At 44.1% G+C, this 19,328-nt stretch overlaps 1 protein-coding gene across 1 annotated transcript in view; it reads right to left on the bottom strand.

Annotated features, from left to right (window-relative positions):
• LOC147697913 (F-box only protein 36-like) overlaps positions 1–19,328 on the bottom strand; it is a 260,391-nt gene that overhangs the window by 31,819 nt on the left and 209,244 nt on the right. The window lies entirely within an intron of this gene.

The raw sequence follows: 19,328 nt of genomic DNA on the forward strand, positions 1-19,328 counted from the left end.
CATACATTATAATACAACTCTTAAATGCTTTTATCTATCAGTATTATTCGTAATATGAGCTGGACGAGCGTTAGTCATGGAGCATTTTAAAACAATACATCTGATGCCCCAAAGTGCACTCCTGCCTTGCGATTCACGGTTTAAATACATCATGAAGAGCAAAAACAGTCAAAACATTATAATGCTCTGTTTAAATACTCTTGTTCTATTTAAACATCCGTTATTAACAAAATAAATAAAATAAATCTATGTTTGCCCGCGGCAACATAGCAGCTGCGAACCCACGATCAGGCATACACTGTCAATTGCTGTGTGCTCGCGCTAACACTTGAGCTAGCGTTCCAATTCATTTACAGTATCCCTGTTGCCTCATTGTGTCTTAGCTTGACAGCGGCCTTAGGGGTTTAAAGCTTAGGGGTTCCGCCTTTGGAAAGCTGTGAGTGCTGCCTGTTTGACGCTCAGCCTTTCATCCCTGTTTCCAGCGCTTCCTAATCTCTCCACGCCTCGCGGCCCCCGCTTCGCGGGCGCCGCTCGAAGGCAAGACTTTTGTTGTGCCATCTGCCAAAGTTCACCGGGGAGTGCACAGGAGCACCAACGCGACTACAGAGAGTGAACACCAACCCTTCTCCTCGCGGCGGGACTGCGAGGACCAGCGTGCAGCGCGGCGCTGATCGGCCGCAGCTGGTCCTCTTCCCGCCCCTTCCACCGATAAAGATCAACCGGTGTGGCAGGAGTGTGGGTTCCGCCTTTGGAAAGCTGTGAGTGCTGCCTGTTTGACGCTCAGCCTTTCATCCCTGTTTCCAGCGCTTCCTAATCTCTCCACGCCTCGCGGCCCCCGCTTCGCGGGCGCCGCTCGAAGGCAAGACTTTTGTTGTGCCATCTGCCAAAGTTCACCGGGGAGTGCACAGGAGCACCAACGCGACTACAGAGAGTGAACACCAACCCTTCTCCTCGCGGCGGGACTGCGAGGACCAGCGTGCAGCGCGGCGCTGATCGGCCGCAGCTGGTCCTCTTCCCGCCCCTTCCACCGATAAAGATCAACCGGTGTGGCAGGAGTGTGGGTTCCGCCTTTGGAACGCTGTGAGTGCTGCCTGTTTGACGCTCAGCCTTTCATCCCTGTTTCCAGCGCTTCCTAATCTCTCCACGCCTCGCGGCCCCCGCTTCGCGGGCGCCGCTCGAAGGCAAGACTTTTGTTGTGCCATCTGCCAAAGTTCACCGGGGAGTGCACAGGAGCACCAACGCGACTACAGAGAGTGAACACCAACCCTTCTCCTCGCGGCGGGACTGCGAGGACCAGCGTGCAGCGCGGCGCTGATCGGCCGCAGCTGGTCCTCTTCCCGCCCCTTCCACCGATAAAGATCAACCGGTGTGGCAGGAGTGTGGGTTCCGCCTTTGGAAAGCTGTGAGTGCTGCCTGTTTGACGCTCAGCCTTTCATCCCTGTTTCCAGCGCTTCCTAATCTCTCCACGCCTCGCGGCCCCCGCTTCGCGGGCGCCGCTCGAAGGCAAGACTTTTGTTGTGCCATCTGCCAAAGTTCACCGGGGAGTGCACAGGAGCACCAACGCGACTACAGAGAGTGAACACCAACCCTTCTCCTCGCGGCGGGACTGCGAGGACCAGCGTGCAGCGCGGCGCTGATCGGCCGCAGCTGGTCCTCTTCCCGCCCCTTCCACCGATAAAGATCAACCGGTGTGGCAGGAGTGTGGGTTCCGCCTTTGGAAAGCTGTGAGTGCTGCCTGTTTGACGCTCAGCCTTTCATCCCTGTTTCCAGCGCTTCCTAATCTCTCCACGCCTCGCGGCCCCCGCTTCGCGGGCGCCGCTCGAAGGCAAGACTTTTGTTGTGCCATCTGCCAAAGTTCACTGGGGAGTGCACAGGAGCACCAACGCGACTACAGAGAGTGAACACCAACCCTTCTCCTCGCGGCGGGACTGCGAGGACCAGCGTGCAGCGCGGCGCTGATCGGCCGCAGCTGGTCCTCTTCCCGCCCCTTTCACCTCATTTGCTCCTCCTATAAATCACTCCAGCCCTAACGCGCACGCGGGACGCACGCGGGGCGATCACCGGGGCGAAGACCGGGCAAAGAGCGGGCCGTTTAAGGCCGTTCAAGGACGGCAGAGGACGGCCCAGGCCCTGAAACCCTGCTTCAACGCCCACATTACATCTACCAGGTAGGAAGACACTCAACTCTTCGAGAAGCACAACATACTTAAATACCTGGCAAAGTCTGTTTGTTGTTCACTGTGAAAAGAACCATGCGGCATAAAACAAGGAGTTGTACCAAAAAGGCCGCAGAAGTAGCTCAAGTGACTGGTCCCATTGACCTCTTTATCTCACGAGTTACCGAGACAATTGACAAAAGTATCGTACTCTTAGAGAAAAGAGTCTCTTTGGATCTTATGCATGCCAAACGCTCTTCGTTGGGGGCCCTTGCAAATGTTAATTCACCCTCCCAGCAAGTTTTGACTAATTGTTCCCTGCCCTTGCCCCTATCCTCTACAGCCACTGTTACAGTACCAAGCGCTGTCGACTTGTCAGTTACCTATTCAGAGTCTGACCCGTCCTTCGAGGATCTGGAGGCAACCCCAGATCTAGAAGCTTGTCAAATAACCGGAGAAGCGGAGACAGGCCTGGATGAATTATCTGCCAAGTCGACCCCTTATGTACCAAGTGACTCTAGGGGAAAGACTATCTGCACCCCTACAAAAGCAGAAGCCAAGCTCAAAACCAAGGAGCTTAAACCCAAAGAGAAGTCGAAGAATAAAGCTAGTAACCATGACTTGGTGGCACCCATTCCCCAATCAATGCCTGGCATTCCATGTTGGGTTGAAAACATGGTCACGGACCTTAAGCACGACCTTGAAACAACAATAGTGGCTCAAATCAAACCCTTGACTTCCAAATTGGACAAATTAATATCCCTCATTAACACCAAATGGCCTAATAGGTCCAATGAGTCTGGGCATGCCCAGAAACAAGGGCACAGAGAACCACTATCCAACCCCCATCCACTAGCAAAGGCTACTAAATCCACTTCTGGCAAGGTAAAAACTCCTCAGCCCTTTAAAGAGCAATCTGGGTCACATCCTTCTCGCTCAGGGAATAACCCTCCCCAATTATCACCAAAAGCAGGGAAAAATATCTCACCGGCCCAGCAGCTAGCGGCTGGCCCGAAATCTTTAACTCCCCAAGTCGTGGACCCCAAAGGGAAATCCACGAATGCTTCAGGCCTTGATTCTACCAAAAACCCTGTAGTCTCCAAACCTAGACAGACCCGTTTTAAGTCTATCAGTCTGCCGCCAGAAGTTTCCCCCTTCGTGGTGGTACTGACTGCTGTCCCTCCACTGAAGGAAGGAGTTAGAGAAACCCATGTAGAGCTAAGGAATAAATGTGCCCAGTGGCTTCAAGTACATAGACCGTTACCTAGCGGGATGTGTGGGGAAATCCTTACTGTCCGAAGAGGGGATTGGGTGGGAAGAAGCAAGAAAAATATATCTGGGGATGTAATTACGGTCAACTTCAGAGATGTGGGAGCTGCGACCTTTATTTGCAATGCATCCAACAGCGGTCCTGCCACCCAGATTAAACCACTCCCCTTATCTTATTTCCTCCCCTTTCCAACCAGACCCAGTTCCCATCGACCAGGTAACCAAGGGCCTGTACGTCCCCCCCATTATGCCTCCAACCAATGGCAGCAACCGTTCAACTTTCCATCTTTAGTCCCGCCTCATGCTGGGCTACAGTGGCAGCAACCTCTTCCCCCCCTACCACCCCCTTTCTTCCAACCCACCCAGCAGTGGCAACGTCCACCTCAGCCTCCACCCAGTAACCAGCAATGGCAGCAGCAATGGCAGCAGCCATGGCAGGATCCTTCTCTACCTCCATCTTTCAACCCTTCCTACACACAGTTTGCCCACCCAAACAGGTACTGTGTTCTGGATGAGGTTGATTGACTTCCTCAAAATGGAGGCTTAGATATTGACCTCCATAGTGTTAACAACAACATATATGACCCAGAGCTTGGTGCATCTCTCCCTATTATTTCAGATATGGTATTACCCTCTCTGAATAGGGACAGTGCCGAAGCTCTTAATCACCAATGCCCTGTGTCTCCAGATGGAATCCTAGCAAATGGCAATTTTAAAATCCTCAGCTGGAACCTTGCTGGGATATCAAGGAAACTAGGTCTTCCCGAGTGGAATGCCCTAGTCGACGACCATACAATTTGTATATTTCAAGAAACCTGGGCTACTGAACCACTACACCGGGTGGGGTATATTACCTTTTTTACACCAGCTGTAAAACCTAAAACAGGGAAGGGCCGGCCATCGGGAGGGCTTATTATATGGATAAGTGCACTCCTTAATTGCAGGATAATCACTAAGAAGCCAAGAACACCTGACATTCTTAGTGTCTCTCTTCTAGGCCTACAGGGCAGTATGAATATTGACCTCTTTTTAATGTATATATCAGAGGAACAAAAAATGGGGGTATTTCACCCACAATGGAAGAGCTTGAGGCTCAGTTAGGAGAGCGGCGTGGACTTGGGCATATTCTAGTAGCAGGGGATTTTAATTGTACTTATGAACCCCTCCCCATAGAAGGAGATTTGGATCTAGCAGAAGAGGATAATAGATGGGGAATTCCCACTCTCTCCATTCCACCTATTAAACGCTGGACTCGTAGTGCAATCCACCTAAATGCACTTACCTTGGAGTTCGGCCTAAGAGCTGTAAACGGTCGCACGCGGTCGGATCCCCATGGTGCTCCCACATTCAACAGAATTGGTCAAAGCACACGAATTGACTATATTCTGCTGGATAGGGGACTCTGGAGCCTTGTCCTTGACATGGTTATCTCAAACACTACAGAGAGCGACCACAATCCACTCTCCTTATCTTTAAAAGACCCCTGGCCTGCTGATAAATCCCCAGTCCCTCCAAGTCGCCAACAGGGAATCACTGTCGCCACTTGCGGCAGACGCCTAAAGTGGAGCAAGATAATGTTAAATATTGATAAACTAACGGCAATGGATGAAGTGACAAAGAATATGCAAGCTGAAATCGGCTCAATTGATTTATCTATTGCAGCAGATAAGGCTACTGTTATATTCGAAGCTGCCGTTAAAATCATAGGTGACCTTTTCTGGGTCCAATTGCCTGCAGGTAAACAAAAATCCCTACTAAAAACAAAAGGCAAACATGATTGGTACTCGGCAACGTGCAGGAAGGCCAAAACTCGCCTGATAGAGGCAGTCAAAGGAAAGTCCCCTTCAGCAATTCAATCTGCTAGAAAAGACCATAAAAGGGTCCTACAGGTTGCTAAGAGGGAGTGGGAGGATACCTTTTGGCTAACCCTTAAGGAAGCTAGTATGAAGAAAGACGCTAAATCCTTCTGGGACGCCATAAGGGTACGGAATAAACCAGACAGCGACCTTGTAACCTGCAACATTCCGGGGCAGGTATGGGAGGACCATTTTGCTAAACTTTATTCCTGCCATAATGATTTGAATGCGAGAGGTCCTGCCCAATCCTCTCTGCACACTAATTATATTTTTCTATCCAGTGACCCCGAGTTTACTCAAAAGGAGGTAGAATATGCCATTAACTCCATCACACCACTAAAAGCTCCAGGACCTGACGGCATCCCGGGGGACCTGTTAAAATCTGACGGGGCTACATGGGGAAAGATAATCCACTCCCTTCTTCTTGCCATCTGCAGGGGAGCCCCCATTCCCGCCTCATGGAAGGGGGCAGAGGTGGTTCCCATTTACAAGAAAGGCCCAAGGGATGACCCGTCCAACTATAGGCCAATCAGCCTGCTAGACATAACCCAAAAAGTTATCGGTAAAGTCATTCTACTCAGGATCCTTAACTGGGTAGACGAAAATAAAATACTTACCGATTTCCAGGCCGGGTTCAGAGAAGGCACTGGAACAATAGAGCAGGCTTTTAGGCTTATGATGATTTACTGGAAGGTGGTAGTGATAGGCAAGGGCAGTCTTTATCTCGCATTCATCGATTTAAAGACTGCCTTTGACCTTGTCCCTCGGGACCTTTTGTGGAAGGTCCTGGCCAATATGGGGCTCCCATTGTATTTGCTCTCCTTATTGGTCAGGCTGCACCAGGATAGCTTTGCCCAAATTAGGTGGGGTCCTGGTGGGGAGAAAACGGCTTGCATTCCCGTAGAGAGAGGGGTCCGCCAGGGGTGTGTGCTGGCTCCCACCCTTTTTTCTTTGTATATTAATGGGGTGGTTGAGTACTTACTTAAAACTCCATCTGATGAACCATCGCTGGCGGGGGTACGGGTACCGACCCTCCTCTTCGCGGATGACACGCTCCTAATTTCCAAAACGCCTATGGGTCTGCAGAAACTCTTGGATAATTTCCAGTCCTTTTGTACTGACCGGGGTTTGATTATAAATACCAACAAAACAAAATATCTTGTTCTCAACCCCCCCAAACAGCATGTGCGTCCCCCTATTCTAAACACCGAGCCCCTGGAAAGGGTGAAAGTATTTGATTATTTAGGGATACGCATTTCTGACAAAATGGACTGGTCTCCTCATTTGGATAAGATGCTGTTGAATCATAAAAGGATCACAGGTGCCCTATTGAGGGAGCAACGTTCCAGTTCGTTCAAACCAATAGGAACAGTCCTTGAGATCTATGCCGCCAAGGGGGTCAGCTCTGCACTCTATGGAGCTGAACTCTGGGGCTTCGCATCTACAAAAGCTCTCCAAAAATCCGAGAATAACTTCTGCAGACAATTAATGTCACTTCCCCAAAGCACCCCACTTTTACCTTTATTTCTGGACTTTGGCTGCACGCAGATTAGCGAAATCGCGAATTTTCGCCCTTTGCTGCTATGGGCTCGTATTTGGCGAGTAGAAGAACTGAGCGCTTATGCCAAAGGACTGAAAGAAATAATGGAGTCACCACATTGGGCAAGAATCAAATGGCTAACTGACATGAAATCCATACTGTCGAATTTGGGCCTGCTGGACCATTGGCTTAGCAAATCCTCTCCTCCAAAACAAGTACTTAAAAAGTTATTTCGAGACTGGATTCGCTCCCAAAGGCACTCCGGAGCTTCTATTGGAAGGCTTTCCGAGGACTTCTTGAAGTTCAAAGACACTCCTAGGCGTGAACCCTATCTTGATATAATTGGGAAACCACTTGCCCGATCCTTATATTTTAAATTTAGAACGGGTACTTTGCCTTTGAATACTTTTACCAAGAAATGGAATTCCTGTTTACATAAAACTGAATTATGCCCTTCGTGTCTAGGCTACCCAGAGACATTGGCCCATTTTCTGTTTGTATGTGACGAATATGCCAAGCCAAGAAGGGCCTGGCTGAAGAACTTGTGCCGACAACTGGGAACCAGGAGCCATGATGTGGCAATCAGGATACTTGTTTCAGACTGCTATGTACCCTATGCCTGTGCCCTAGCCAAATATCTTTTCTGGGCCTGGGCTATTCGAGCCAGAAAGCTTAAATAACACTGTTTAATCTTTTTTTTTTTTTTTTAAAAAAAAAAAATTTTTTTAAACAAATGTTATGTTTGCTGTTATTAACTGGATACATGTGACATCTATTTTTAGTAACTAATAATTCTTGTAAACTTGCTTTTATGATAATGAAATTTTATCGAAATAAAGCTTTTTTGACTTTGACTTTGACTTTGGTTTAAAGCTCATGCTACATAAACGGGTTGTCTTTCACATTAAGCATACGTGGATATGGGATTCAGCCCCAGTGGGCATAAACACTCCTCTAACAGTCCATTAAAATCATACTTGAATCTTGACTCTTGCGTGAGATTCATCAATCACAGTGAGTTGCCAGCTTGCTTCTCGCATCATGAAACATACTGTCACACATAATCTGGACTGGCGCCTTTCCAAACTCTCCCACATTGTTTGGTACCTGTGGCAAAATAACAAAATAATGTTAAAGTAAATTCAAACATGTCACATCTTTCATACCTTCATATTAAAATTTCCAGAAGAATTGAAAGCAGTTTTAACAGAAATTTACACTACATATTCAGCCCAGATGCACACCTAGACCCTCATCGCAGTTATGTCCCTGGGGTTGCAGCAGTTGGTATTTAATTATAAACCTTGACTCAAGACGTCTGAGTTCCTGCAGTCGATTACCGCCTCTTTCTCTTATCGGAACTTGGTCAAGTGCCGCATAAGAGAGGAGGCTGCTGTTGCTGCTATGATGGGACATAAAGTGTCTAGCCATAGGGTACTGCTTATCCTGATTTTTTATGGCTCTTAGATGCTGCAAGATTCTATCCTTGACTGGTTTTATGGTGCTGCCCACATAGAATTTGTTGCACGGGCATTTAAGTGCGTACACCACATGATCTGTGTGACAGTTCAAATGTTTGGTGATTTTAAATGGCTCACAAACTCCGGACAGTCTAACTTCCTTTGTATTGTGGCTAAATTTGCACGCCTTGCACCTTCCACATACATAGAATCCCACAACTGGGTTAGATCTCTTTTTGTTCACAATCAAGGTTTGACAAACTTTGTCTTTAAGGCACATAGGTTTCCTATACGTGATCTGGGGATGGTCTCTAATGCTGAGTGAGATATCTTTATCAGTTTTAAGGGTACTCCAATACTTATTCAGTGCCCCTCTAACTCTTTTGGTCTGAGAGTGATAGTCAGTAATGAATCTCACTCCGTCATTTTCTTCATCCTTATTTTTCTCCGGGGGTTCAGTGTTATCTCTCTCATCCACCTTACGTATTGCTTCTTTGATGCATTTGTTGCTATACCCTCTTGACTTAAATCTGTCACACATTATGTCTCTCTCTTTCTCATAATCTGGTTGCCTTGTGCAATTTCTCCTGGCTCTCAAGAGTTCGCCAAAAGGTATAGAATTTACCAGATTGCGGGGGTGGCAACTCTGTGCGTGCAGGAGACTGTTACCTGCAGTTTCCTTCCTGTACAGGGTTGTCATGAGTTTATTTTCATCAATGCTCACTTTAAGATCTAAGAAGTCAACAGTTCTTTCACTAATGTGGCTAGTAAAAGACAAATTGAGTTCATTGACATTCAAGGTTGCTACAAATTCTTCTGCCTTCTCTCTGGTACCATCCCAGATCACAAAAATGTCATCTATGTACCGGAGCCATATGCGCACTCCGGTACCGTATGGATCTAATTTCCTCACAATAAGTTCTTCCCACCATCCCAGATAGATCCCAGCAAAACTAGGGGCAAAACAAGTGCCCATAGAAGTGCCAAGCAGTTGGTGGTAGATGGCACCATTGAACAGAAAATAGTTCTGAGTTAGGCATATGTGGATCATCTCTAAAAGCATCTCAGTATGGAACAAGTACGATAGCGATCTTGTGTTCAAAAAATGTCTGCATGCCTTAATACCTAGTTCATGGGGGATATTAGTGTATAAGCTGTTTACATCTAATGTCATGAGTAGACAGCTTGGAGTCACCGTGACATCAGATATTTTCTTAAGGAAATCACCTGAGTCCCTTAAGTAGGAAGGCAGCCCTTGCACTATTGGTTGTAAAAAATGATCCACATATCTTGATGTGTTTTCAAGGTTGCTGCCCCTTGAAGACACAATCGGCCTGCCAGGAGGATTGGTAGGATCTTTGTGCAGTTTTGGGAGTAAGTACAACGCTGGTACTTTAGGGAATTTACAGTTAAGGAAGTTGAACTCTTCCTTCTCTATAAGTCCCTGATTGCGCCATTCACCCAATTTCTCACGGTATACTTGGTTCTTACTCTCATAAATTTTCTTACTGCTTTTCTCATATTTGGTGGTATCACACAATTGTTTCATACCTTCTTGAATGTACATTTCTTTAGACATTATGACAATGTTGCCCCCTTTATCAGATTTCTTAATGACAATGTTGTGGTCATTGCTCAAACTCTCAATGGCTAGTCTGTGATTTACATTTAGATTACTCCTCCCACGTACGTTATTACTTGCAAGTTTTTTAAATTCTGTAATAACACCCTTCTCAAAGACATCAATAGCTTCATTGTTAATCATTGGTAGAAAGATGGATTTGGGTTTGAATCCACTCTTGCTACTGAGGTCTAGCCTCACATTCTCATTAATCAGATTTAAAGTAGGATTTTCAATTGTATTGGGGTTTCCTGCAAGCTCATGCAGGACTTGGATCATGTCTGCATCCCCAATTTGTGCTGTACTAGGAGTCTCAGAGATAGTTCCTGGTTCACTATTCAATCTTGTAGCGAACCATTTCCTCAATCTGAGTTTCCTAGTGAACTGGAAAAGGTCAATGCGACTCTGAGTACAATTAAAGTTAGAGGTGGGGCAAAATGTTAACCCAAGAGATAGTACCTCTATTTCCGCGCTGGTGAGGCTTCTGTCGGAGAGGTTGATCACTGTCTTTGTGTCCTTCATTTGGTTTTCTTTTGGCCCCTTGTCCTCGTTCCCACAGGGCTCGATGTGCTGGCGTCTGTTAGATTTAATCTTTTTCCGCCTCTGCCTCCTCTTCCTCGTCCTCTTGTTCCGGCGGTCGATGATTTGCTCTGGGATTCTTGTCTCCCTTTGGCCATGAGCGAGTGCAATGTCATCCTCATTCTCTTCTGTCTGCACTCCTTCATTAGCCTCAGGTCTTTCAACCGCACTCGTTACTCCCGCTGTCGTCACAGCCTTCATTGTTTCAGCTCTTAGGTGGTCATATTTTTTGGAGAAAGTGAGGACTTGGCCCCTCTCATAGTCCATACGATCTCTCAAAAACTTTCTTTGTTTTTTCTCTTTGATCTCTTTTTCAAGGGTTTCAAGTTTCTTTTCTAGTTTGCTCATTTCTGTGTCAAATTCTTCTTTGGTACACAGTTTGGTTAGCTCCTCTGTAATCTTTTGGATATCCAATGCACATTTCTCACAGTCTTTATTTGCATATTTTACCAAGAGTTTCAGCATAATAGTAGAACACTCGTGGCTATTGGTAGCCCATTCATCCACCAGTTCAGGATCTGGGTCATTGAAGGTCGGGGTGGTGTAAATTCTTAATCCTCTTGGGACTCTGCCGACCTCTATATATTTGGCCAATGTGGTGGCCTCCCACCATTTATTTTGTTCTAGCTTGAGGAGTTTAAACAACTTTGCCCAGAGATCTTGTTTATTTACACTTTGTGTACCATTCCCCTTGTTGGGCGGTGTGTTGGCATTGTGCTCTCCTGGTAGTGCGTCAAATATCTGTTTGGCTGCCTCGTTTCTCTTGGAAAACCTGGATGTTGCCATGATGTTAATAATAGTGTTTATATTGATTGCGCATAAATTGATGTTTTAAATGCGCTCCAGTATCCTGTACAGCCCGCGCGTGTGTTGAATCTTACACCGCTGTCGGACTTCCGCTTGCCTTTCCCTCTTGTTATTGTGACCCTTGTACCACCTCACGTTCGATAAACATTGACGCGGCTCGGGTAGACTGTAGTGTGCTTAGTTCTGCACTTACCCGTGAGCTGTCGCGTCGTGTTGATCTAGAACGCGGTCAGTCTTATAAAATCAGACTCGCAGCGGCGGTTGCACCCGGGATCTTGATTCCGTTTCAGGAAAGGATAAGGCGGGCCACAGCTTTTTCCACAAATGTTCCAGCCGAGTTTTTGGCGTTAAGCTGTATTGGCCCCTTGCAGCGGCGGGCTTTGGACGGGATCGCCAGTCCCAAAATACTCCAACTTTTCGTCCAAGTTACAAAGAACGATGTCCAAGCCTCAGTTGTATGTCAAACTGGATTTATTTCACATCCCACTCGACGCGTTTCGGGAAAGCCTTCCCTTTGTCACGAGTACATTGGTCAGTTACATCCATTCATTTTAAAGAAAATCACATGACTTAATTGCATAGTTTTGCTGGGATCTATCTGGGATGGTGGGAAGAACTTATTGTGAGGAAATTAGATCCATACGGTACCGGAGTGCGCATATGGCTCCGGTACATAGATGACATTTTTGTGATCTGGGATGGTACCAGAGAGAAGGCAGAAGAATTTGTAGCAACCTTGAATGTCAATGAACTCAATTTGTCTTTTACTAGCCACATTAGTGAAAGAACTGTTGACTTCTTAGATCTTAAAGTGAGCATTGATGAAAATAAACTCATGACAACCCTGTACAGGAAGGAAACTGCAGGTAACAGTCTCCTGCACGCACAGAGTTGCCACCCCCGCAATCTGGTAAATTCTATACCTTTTGGCGAACTCTTGAGAGCCAGGAGAAATTGCACAAGGCAACCAGATTATGAGAAAGAGAGAGACATAATGTGTGACAGATTTAAGTCAAGAGGGTATAGCAACAAATGCATCAAAGAAGCAATACGTAAGGTGGATGAGAGAGATAACACTGAACCCCCGGAGAAAAATAAGGATGAAGAAAATGACGGAGTGAGATTCATTACTGACTATCACTCTCAGACCAAAAGAGTTAGAGGGGCACTGAATAAGTATTGGAGTACCCTTAAAACTGATAAAGATATCTCACTCAGCATTAGAGACCATCCCCAGATCACGTATAGGAAACCTATGTGCCTTAAAGACAAAGTTTGTCAAACCTTGATTGTGAACAAAAAGAGATCTAACCCAGTTGTGGGATTCTATGTATGTGGAAGGTGCAAGGCGTGCAAATTTAGCCACAATACAAAGGAAGTTAGACTGTCCGGAGTTTGTGAGCCATTTAAAATCACCAAACATTTGAACTGTCACACAGATCATGTGGTGTACGCACTTAAATGCCCGTGCAACAAATTCTATGTGGGCAGCACCATAAAACCAGTCAAGGATAGAATCTTGCAGCATCTAAGAGCCATAAAAAATCAGGATAAGCAGTACCCTATGGCTAGACACTTCATGTCCCATCATAGCAGCAACAGCAGCCTCCTCTCTTATGCGGCACTTGACCAAGTTCCGATAAGAGAAAGAGGCGGTAATCGACTGCAGGAACTCAGACGTCTTGAGTCAAGGTTTATAATTAAATACCAACTGCTGCAACCCCAGGGACATAACTGCGATGAGGGTCTAGGTGTCCATCTGGGCTGAATATGTACGTGTAAATTTCTGTTAAAACTGCTTTCAATTCTTCTGGAAATTTTAATATGAAGGTATGAAAGATGTGACATGTTTGAATTTACTTTAACATTATTTTGTTATTTTGCCACAGGTACCAAACAATGTGGGAGAGTTTGGAAAGGCGCCAGTCCAGATTATGTGTGACAGTATGTTTCATGATGCGAGAAGCAAGCTGGCAACTCACTGTGATTGATGAATCTCACGCAAGAGTCAAGATTCAAGTATGATTTTAATGGACTGTTAGAGGAGCGTTTATGCCCACTGGGGCTGAATCCCATATCCACGTATGCTTAATGTGAAAGACAACCCGTTTATGTAGCATGAGCTTTAAACCCCTAAGGCCGCTGTCAAGCTAAGACACAATGAGGCAACAGGGATACTGTAAATGAATTGGAACGCTAGCTCAAGTGTTAGCGCGAGCACACAGCAATTGACAGTGTATGCCTGATCGTGGGTTCGCAGCTGCTATGTTGCCGCGGGCAAACATAGATTTATTTTATTTATTTTGTTAATAACGGATGTTTAAATAGAACAAGAGTATTTAAACAGAGCATTATAATGTTTTGACTGTTCTTGCTCTTCATGATGTATTTAAACCGTGAATCGCAAGGCAGGAGTGCACTTTGGGGCATCAGATGTATTGTTTTAAAATGCTCCATGACTAACGCTCGTCCAGCTCATATTACGAATAATACTGATAGATGAAAGCATTTAAGAGTTGTATTATAATGTATGCATACTTGAGCACAGTATTCTAAAATAAGGCGCAGTGCATAGCTCCAGACATATAATGGGTTGGTAGTCTGTTGGCTATGTTTATCATGCAATTAAGTCATGTGATTTTCTTTAAAATGAATGGATGTAACTGACCAATGTACTCGTGACAAAGGGAAGGCTTTCCCGAAACGCGTCGAGTGGGATGTGAAATAAATCCAGTTTGACATACAACTGAGGCTTGGACGTCGTTCTTTGTAACTTGGACAAAAAGTTGGAATATATATATATATATATACATATATATATATATATATATATATATATATATATATATATATATATATATATATATATATATATATATATATACATATACATATATATATATATATATATAGAGAGAGAGAGAGAGCAGTCTATATTTTGGAAAATAATGAATAGTGTAACAGCACTATTTACATTGCATGTTGGTCTAACCCAAATATTTATGTGCACATGTTGAGCCGGTTTGCTTATTTGACACATGATTCTTCGCAGTGCACACCAGCTTGGGAAGTGAATTCCTAAAAAGCCCAATTGTCTTGGATTTTCATGTATTCCATTCCTTAGGTGAAACCCTTGATCAACCAATTTTCATGGACTAATCCCTGTTACTATACAGCCCGACAGAGGGGCATATTATCAAGAAGCGTCATTAACATTATCGCCGCTTTAGCGGCAGAAAACTGCAGCTAAAGCGGCGATAATGGGCTTGATAATACGCCCTTGTGAATTTCCATAGAAGCCCATGTTCTGGTGTGAACATGGGCTTCTATGGGAATTCTCTACGGCGTATTATCAAGCCCATTATCGCCGCTTTAGCGGCAGTTTTCGGCCGCAAAAGCAGCGCTAATGTTAACGCCGTGCTTGATAATATGCCCCAGAGTTCTTTGTAACCCGGTTCTGAAGAAGACCTGAACTATATACAGGTTGGAACCACTCAGTGCAATGTTTTGTGCATTTATTGGTTTCTTAAACTTGTGGATAATTTTGTGTTTTTCAAGTAACTTTATTGTTTTGTAACCATTTACGAATTATATTTCTTGCGCCTTTTTTTCGCTGTTTTCTTACACCTTTTCATGTGTCATTTGTGCCGTTCACTTCCTGCGTGAGCACCAGAGTACACACAAATATTTTGGTTACACCTACATACAATGTAAATAGGGCTGTTACTTCTACTATATTCATTATTCATACAGTAAAGACCTTTCTCTCTCTCTCTCTCTCTCTCTCTCTCTCTCTCTCTCTCTCTCTCTATATATATATATATATATATATATATATATATATATATATATATATATATATATATATATATATATACATATACACACACATCATAAATCATTGATGTCTCTTTGTTTCCTTTTATCTGTAATTGGTCTTTTAAGCTTCACATAATTGTCTACGGTTAGTCAGACTCCTGGCACATGCAATAAACGCAATCAAGGATCCATATAGGGCCCTCGTCCGACTCATAAAAGTGGGACCAAACTCCATATACTGCATGACTAGTCACAACAATCACCAGCAGACCCTATTAAACGCCTTCTTGACATCAAGCAGGATCAACCCAACTGATCTGTGCTGTACACATGCCACATCCAATGCAGCTATAACCATCTTAACATGCAAGGAGGTATATCTGTCAGGAATACACCCTTGCTGTATAGGAAAGTCAAGGGAAGGATTGATTATTGACAACTAGTTAGAGAGTATCAATGAGTACACTTTCAAACAGGAATTGATAGAAGAAATCGACATTTGATCGAATCCTTTTCTTTCTTGAGAAACTCTGCAATATCTATTACCCCCCAAGATACAGGCACCGTTTCCTAGTCAATAATATAATTAAATAATTTGACCATAACAGGGATCAGAACTTTGGAAAACTTTGATAAAACTCAGGTAGTAGCTGATCAGGGTCAACAGCTTTCCTCGAGACCAACTGAAACGATGCCTTTTATATATCTTCTGTTCTAATTAGAACCTTAAGAATATCCCACTGTGCTGGCAAAAGCACCTGTGGAGGACATTTCTGCAAGACGTTTTTAATCTGCCCAGATGATGAATTGCTGGTCTCTGAATAGAGATTGGAACAATATGAAGAAAAAGCCTCTCTATTCTTCCATAGGCCCCCTGCTATTTCTATTTTTTATATTCATATTTTTCTTTTTCTTAATCCGAAGTGCTAGTGTGAATCCTATTTCATCACTATTTTCAGTCCGGTAAACCTGAAAAACCTGTATCATCTGATTGACCCTTTCCCATATCCTCTTTAATTGCAATGTGCACGAGAATAATTTGTTCATAAACAAATAAAGATGCTACAGCAGGGTAATTAGGAATACAGATAGCGTGCCTTATTTCCAATGAAGACAACTGCTAGTGCATCTCTACCTCCATCCATTTCGCTTCTCCACTTTCTCAAGTGAAAATCATTGTCTGCCCATGGACAAAGGCTTTAAATGCATCTCAAAACACACAAGATGATGGAGGGAATGTTGCACAATGGCAAAACATTCACCCCATAGTCACAGATCTGGGTTTAATCCATTGTTATTTTGCTCACCAAGCTACCCCAGTTCAGACATGGCCATATGCAAATCAGTCTTGACCCTGTACCTCATGGGAACAGTCCAGCCCGAACTGCCAAGCCATGTCTTCCCTGGACCGGAATCAAGCATCCTAGGATCGATTTCTGGCTATCAGCCGTCTTCCGCCAGAATAACTTGACTCCAGTGGCTTAGTGAGCACGAGACCCACATCTTGGCATACCCTTCCCACATAGGGTGAACAGCAAAACACACAAGATGACCGTGCTCACTACACCACTGGAGTCAAGCTATCCTGGCTGAAGATGGCTGATAGCCAGAAACCGGTCCTAGGATGCTTGACTCCGGTCCAGGGAAGACATGGCTTGGTAGTTCGGGCTGGACTGTTCCCATGAGGCACAGGGTCAAGACTGATTTGCATATGGCCATGTCTGAACTAGGGTGGCTTGGTGAGCAAAATAAAGAAGGATTAAACCCAGATCTGTGGCTGGGGGTGAATGTTTTGCCATTGTGCAACATTCCGTCCATTATCTTGTGTGTTTTAAATGCATCTCAAGCCACAAGATTTGGTGTAGTTCCCAAATTGATCTCTAAGCATGACTTCCATACTTTCAACATAGTGTACATATAAAAGAAGTTACCTACCAAAATGACATCTATCCCAGGCTGCAAAATCCCAATAAAATACCTGCATAATATATGTGGTTCAGGCCATTGCTGGAGCTCGGCTGACAATAATCTATATATATTGTGATGTCATCTAAATTGGGATTATAAACAAATACATATGGTAAAATGCACTTCCCTTTTCCTGTTTCGGGCTATCAGCCAGTGACCCACATGGTCAACGCTAGCATTATCTCTCCCGAACAGAGATCAAAACAGCAACACCTCGCTGTGGGGCATCACTCCCCGCCACTACCAGAACTTCATAGCCAAGTTTGCGGACCTCATGTATTTCTTTTGGGGACACATGTGTCTCTTGAAGACATAAAATGTGGTTTGAGCAAGAGAAGTTCTTCTTTGACTAGGGCAATTTTCTTAGTCTATCTCAAACTGTTAACATCCAGATCAAGATTTGGAGATCCTGGGTGCCAGCTTTAATGGCATTATTTGCAACATCTATATATAAAAAAATGGAGGAGACGCGAGAAGAGCGAGCAAAGGAGAACAAAAAAGAAAAAAAGGATAATGCAAAAAAAATCAAACATAAGACTGAAGGCAATGAAGTGATTCAGAAATAATGCATTGAATTGCATTAAGATGCTCTTGGCGTAAGAGCCTGCGTCTTGGTTTAATAAAATCCTTTGCTTGAACTGAGTTATTTCAACAAAAATTCTTACCAATATAACTTATTTTAAGGAAGCAAGTTCAAAGAGAAACACAGTTCTACCCACCCTCTAAAGCCCAGGAATTTGTTATTGTAAATGCCATTGCTGCACCACAGGTTCTTGGCAAAAATCGGATCTCGTATAAAAACACCATTCCACACACTCTAACTACAGAGCTGCTTTGCAGAGAGGTGGTCCAAGGCCACTCCCCTTTTTACACCGCTCTGCAATGCAGCTCTGTGGCGCTTACTGGAGGTATCTGGTGGGCTAGTTGGACCCCAGGGACCCTCAGGATTCAAGGGCAGTTAATCCCCCAACTTACAACGCGCCAGAGGGCCCGTTTGCATAGTGGTGAAGGGAGGGGCGGGACCTGATGTGGCAAGTGTTCCTACAAGCCCCATGGAACCTTTTAAGTTGGGGGATTAAGTTCCCTTGAATCCTGAGGGTCCCTGGGGACCGCCAGTAGGTAATATATGTGTGTGTGTATATATATATATATATATATATATATATATATATATATATATATATATATATATATATGTATATATATATATATATATATGTATATATATATATATATATATATATATATATATATATATATATATATATATATATATATGTATATATATATATATAATGCCAGGAGAATTTGGCAACCTTGAACAAACAGATCTTACCCCTTTTGTTGTTTACTTATGCATGCCCATGATAAATACAAGAAAGATACAAATGATGTTTTCAATACATTTAATGAAACAATCGTAGTCTTGCATAGAAAAATGAGCTGCGATTATTAGGCAGATCAAACAAAGCAATGTAACCAGCATTGTGAACATGGTGAAAAGAATAGACAGACCAACCATGGCAGTCTGATATATATTTCCCACTGCTTGTTACACTTTGCAGTCAAATACGCAGTTGGGGTTGGGGTTGCTGGTAGCGGTTCGAATGTAGACTTAAAATCCCCTGCCACCAATAATAAGCTATTCCCTGTGTGCTCAGAGAGGGAAGATTCCAATACGTCCATTACCTGGTCTCTGCATTACTTGCCCGTACTCCGTTATATGCATTGGAAATTTTAAGAGACAGTCAACACCAGGCTTATTGTCAGGATATCAGGAGAGTCAATGGCAACAGTTTTATTTGCCACCCCCTACAATGGGGTTGTCCTTGATCAAATTCAAACTCCTAGTTGATTGTGCTATCAGGTCCACCCCATCTATCCTCAGGCCCCCAACAGATCTTAGTAGAATTTCACTACTCAGTAAAGAGGAATTTCTTCTAGCCAAACCAGGCTCTCCAATGGGGATTCGATATTTGATCGATATAAGGGTGTTTGCATTAAGCATTGTTTGTGAGTCTATGGCCATTAGGCCTTCAACTAAATATCTATGGAAAAAGAGTACCTTTACCACATCATGTGTTTCCCCAGGAGCAGATATCCTTTCTACTCTAGCTATGTTACTCTTAATGATAGAGTAGCGATGCCGAACCTCATGAAACCAATGCATAACTTTGTTAATTAGTGAGTCATGATCTTCTTTTGTTCCAGTGGTTGGCTTGGGCACCTGCATAAGATATACTATGCCTGTTT

The sequence above is a fragment of the Lissotriton vulgaris genome, chromosome 8 (assembly GCF_964263255.1).
Source record: "Lissotriton vulgaris chromosome 8, aLisVul1.2, whole genome shotgun sequence".
Lineage (NCBI taxonomy): Eukaryota > Metazoa > Chordata > Amphibia > Caudata > Salamandridae > Lissotriton > Lissotriton vulgaris.